Below are 4,282 nucleotides of genomic sequence, written 5' to 3'. Positions count from 1 at the left end.
TATCTTTTAAAATATTCAACATGGTCAATTCCTAATGTACGTCACAAGGCTCACTAAGTGGTGCATGCTTTGCAGACAGGTTTACTTTCAAATTGATATCTCTTTGTCCCAATATTTGTCCCGGTATGGAGGTAATGTCGGTTCCGGTCCAACCGGTCATGACCCGACCATACATGTGCGTCATCTCTCCGATGTGTTTTTATGTGATTTTCTCCAAGCAGATGTAAGGAACTGGCACATTCTCAGTGCTAGCTTTTGCAACATTCAGTACGCTTCTGTCATAGCCCTTGTTTAAACTATTCACCGCTTCCCATGTTAAAGACAAGACTCTTTCGTTTTATGGAAGTACTAATCTCCAAGAAGATCCTAAGGTAGCATAAGATAGTATCAAAAGCTGGCAGAAGAGTGAAGCCGGCCTAGGAGTGCATTTCGCTACCGGAAGCCACTCCTCTGCAAGATTTGATACTATCTTATGCTACGGTAGGATCTGCCTGGAGATTATGGAAAGACATGGAATTGTACGAATGGGATCAGTAGGTATGAGGAATGGAACCTTCAGCAGGCCTCCTTGATGCTGGCCGAGTGAAACTTGAATGCGACTTGAAGCTTCTTTAAAGATATGTATGCAATACATACAGTGGGACGGAAATTTTCTAGCCAGCTTGTGTAATCATCCATGGATGACCACGGCAGAATTCATTCTAGTATTTTTTGAAAAAATCTAACTTTAGAATATCAAGGGCCCATACGACAAGAGTGCTGCACAAAGGGCACCAAAAAACACCATTAAAGAAGAGGAAAGGCGCAGACAGAAGTTCAGGTAGACGGACAATTCTCTTTCCATATCAGTACTCAACACATGCGACATTCACCACTATGCCCAACCGGAGTACAAAGATGTGTAAGTTTGTAACAGTGGGGAAGATAGCCGATACCCTTACTTCGTGTGTTGAGTCATGAATTATGACATATAGTTATCTTGTTGTCAGTTTGTTTTCACAAACACAAAAATTCGCACTAACAGCTGTTACCACTACCTGTTCACTCCCTTTGACACAACTATGAATGTATGGTGATCACTGGAAATTATTACAAGAAACGCCAGTTTTATCTAAAACCAGAAAAAGATAAGTGCTTCAGTTATGTACAAGAAAATACCCACATGATGTTATACACCACCAACAACAAAAAACAACAACTTCATACTGTTTGTGTCAAGCCTTTATTTGCCGTCTTATAGCACGGGGTGACCTGACATATCTTTCCGCGACTTAACGCATCTTACTTAATCATATTCTTGAATACTAAAAGAGGGTAGAGTTGCTAAATGTACCAAACTGTTGCGTTTTTAGTATTGATGTATTAAAAGCATACCATACATCTTCAGAATAATACCGACAAAGCAACGGTTGAATCTCTACTCGTTTCGCCTTGTTCCTACAGATTTTGTGAAAAATTATGCACCTCAAGCAAACCCTTACATACCCATTTCATTACAGATCGGCAAAGCCACAGCTGGCAACGTAACGCTTGACTACAAATAAATCTATGCCAGAGAACTAGTACTCTTGACGGCCGTCAGTGATCACGCGGAGGGCACGTGATAGTCACCCCGCCTGCCCTGCACAAAAACATAAAGGCAACAAAATACCATGAGCAGTACTAGTGTACTCCTAACTTTCGGATGTTTTAGGACTTAATACATTTTTTAGCCTTTTAATCGCACGTAGAAAACTACAATCACTGAAATAAGCCTGGACCAAATGCACACTTTAAAAGTACATTAATTTACGTACACCCGTCTAGAAATCTTTTCAAATTATTTCTTGGGGAGCGATTGTGTACATTGGAAAATTGTCTGTGTCAACGTGCAGAGAACACGTGTACGAACAAGTCCCAAGTCATTACCCTGGGAGCCAGACAGGATCGGGTAGCTAGCGAGTTTTGTTCGGGGACCCAAGGCCCGCCGATCTCACATTAGCGCTCCGAGGAGTTATCTATACCCTTTCGGGAAAAGGGCAGATGGACCTTATCGGACTTTAAATCCCCGGGGCGCTAATAGAAGAGGACCCGACTGTCTTGGGCCACCGAATAAACTGTCCTAGCTGCCCGATCACGGCTGGCTCCTAGGGTACATGTCATAGGAAATTGTGTATTGTCTTACCGTTCCATAAATCATTCCCCTGTTGGCTGCAGGTTGTTGTCCACCAGGTTGTTGTCCACCTCCCGTTTACCAATTGGCTGGTTCTTCTCGGACCCGCCTGCCTGGGTTACATGGGAATGTCACAAAAGCTGCCGCTTGTTCATTGTTCTCCTTATATTTCAATCCATACATAGTTTGGATTGCAATATATTGTCTTTTGTCGTGTTTCTTCTCTTTCTCCTGACAAATCTTCAAATGGATTCAACTTTTTCATTTTGGGGCCAAAGGAGCTGAAATTTGCCATGGAGTTAGAGATAGCAAATACCCCCAGGCGTTTTTGTCACTTTTTTTAGCATAGGTCTTAAAATATACTTTATTTAGTTTTTTTCTCATTTTTAGACCAAAAATATATATTTTGGGCCCCTGAGCCCGGTATTACAACCTAATGACCTGAAATTCGGCCCAGATGTGCATTGGGCAGATGCCTACAGGACGCCATCAACACTTTTTGCATACATCACTTTAAAAATTAGTTATCTTGGGATTTTTGGCCATTCTTTTTTACAAAAAAATGTATATTTTTGGCTCCTATGCCCTTGTATCAAAACCGAATGACCCGAAACTTGGTATGAAGCTCCTTTTGCCATGTGCCCACAGTACTCCATACTCGCTTAGGGCACAGATTGCATACAATTGCTGAAATATGAAATATGCTGTATTTGCTGAACAAATGTCGGCCTTTCTAGTTTCATACATGTTCTACACATGTTTAAAGAAAAAGGGAAGAGGCATGTAAACGTTAGATATAGTGATATCTCCAGATGTATTGTTTATCCAATTGTAATATTACTACATGTAATATTACTTATTTAGTATCCCATGTAACACAACTGAATTGCTGCATTTATCCCACATGGGCAGAAACATGCAAATAAAGATCATTCATTCATTCATTCACTTTCATATGCAAGCAGACGGGTTCCAATGTAACGATAAATACGAAGCCCATTTCCCCACTTCTTCTTACCAAAACCCTAACTTGCGCCCATAAAAAAATTGTCATTGAATTCTATCAACTTCTTGATTTAAAGGCACCCAAACATTTAGGCATATGTTGAAAGGCAATTTAATAGCGTCTTCCCATATCCTTGTTTTTGTTGCAAACGGCTCTTCAGCAACTGATTGAAGATCGATTTCACCGCGCGGCCGCGTACAACAATGAACCTGTTTTGGTTATGTTTTCCCGAATGAGAAAACATATTGTTTTTGCTGGTGTGTTATTTTTCTTTCTTCCTCATAGCAGAAAGGATTTACGGAAAAACTCCGGGCTGTGTACCAGGCCTGGCTATCGATATCTGGGCTGTCTATCTGGACCATCACCTCAGTCTACTCAGATACCCCCATTCGTAGCCCCAATTCTTTTTTCTCTCACACACACTACTTTCAGCCGAGCCTAATGGTATAGTGTTGTATGCTAGTAGCTTGACACAATGCTAGAGGGAAAACATTCTACATTTTTGCATAAATGTTGCTTTTCTAGACAAAAGCGATAGTTACACATTCCCATACACCACGCGCTTAAGTTGAAAACACATCGTACACGTACTGGTTTTCCGTCGCCACCAGTATTACCGCGGCCGGGACCGCAGCTCTCAGTTGTCATCATCTCGGCAGAGATGACCAGGACAACAAGAAGAAACACCAGGGTCGTCTTCATCGTGCTCGGCAGAATATCAGACGGCGCTAAAGGTAACCTGCTGGATTAAACAACGTTTCTTGTGGTCAGTAAATAATTCTAAATCAGTAGCTCTTAACTCTCAATTTCAGGGTCTAACTTATCGTTGGCTATAGATGGGGACGGATGAGCAAGGGTGGGGAAGGATGAGCAATGTTGGGGACAGATGAGCAAGGTTGGGGACAGATGAGCAAGGTTGGGGAAGGATGAACAAGGATGGGGAAGGATGAACAAGGATGGGGAAGGATGAACAAGGATGGGGAAGGATGAACAAGGATGGGGAAGGATGAACAAGGATGGGGAAGGATGAACAAGGATGAAAAGGGATGGGGAAGGATTAGAGAGAATGGGGAAAGATAATCAAGGATGGGAAAAGATGAGAAGAGATTGAGATTGCCGTTACG

General features: G+C 41.9%; 1 long non-coding RNA gene across 1 annotated transcript; it reads right to left on the bottom strand.

Moving 5' to 3' along the window:
* Positions 1–1,318: 1,318 nt before the first annotated feature.
* On the bottom strand, positions 1,319–3,900 carry LOC118414523. The gene is made up of 3 exons (XR_004830994.1): positions 3,750–3,900; positions 2,165–2,265; positions 1,319–1,621 (listed from the first exon to the last, which is right to left on the bottom strand). It is a non-coding gene; the product is annotated as an uncharacterized LOC118414523 (long non-coding RNA).
* Between the last annotated feature and the right edge of the window lie 382 nt (positions 3,901–4,282).

This window comes from Branchiostoma floridae, chromosome 4, assembly GCF_000003815.2.
Source record: "Branchiostoma floridae strain S238N-H82 chromosome 4, Bfl_VNyyK, whole genome shotgun sequence".
Lineage (NCBI taxonomy): Eukaryota > Metazoa > Chordata > Leptocardii > Amphioxiformes > Branchiostomatidae > Branchiostoma > Branchiostoma floridae.
Note: the sequence above shows the minus strand (reverse complement) of the source record. Positions and strands in the feature narration are given on the sequence as shown.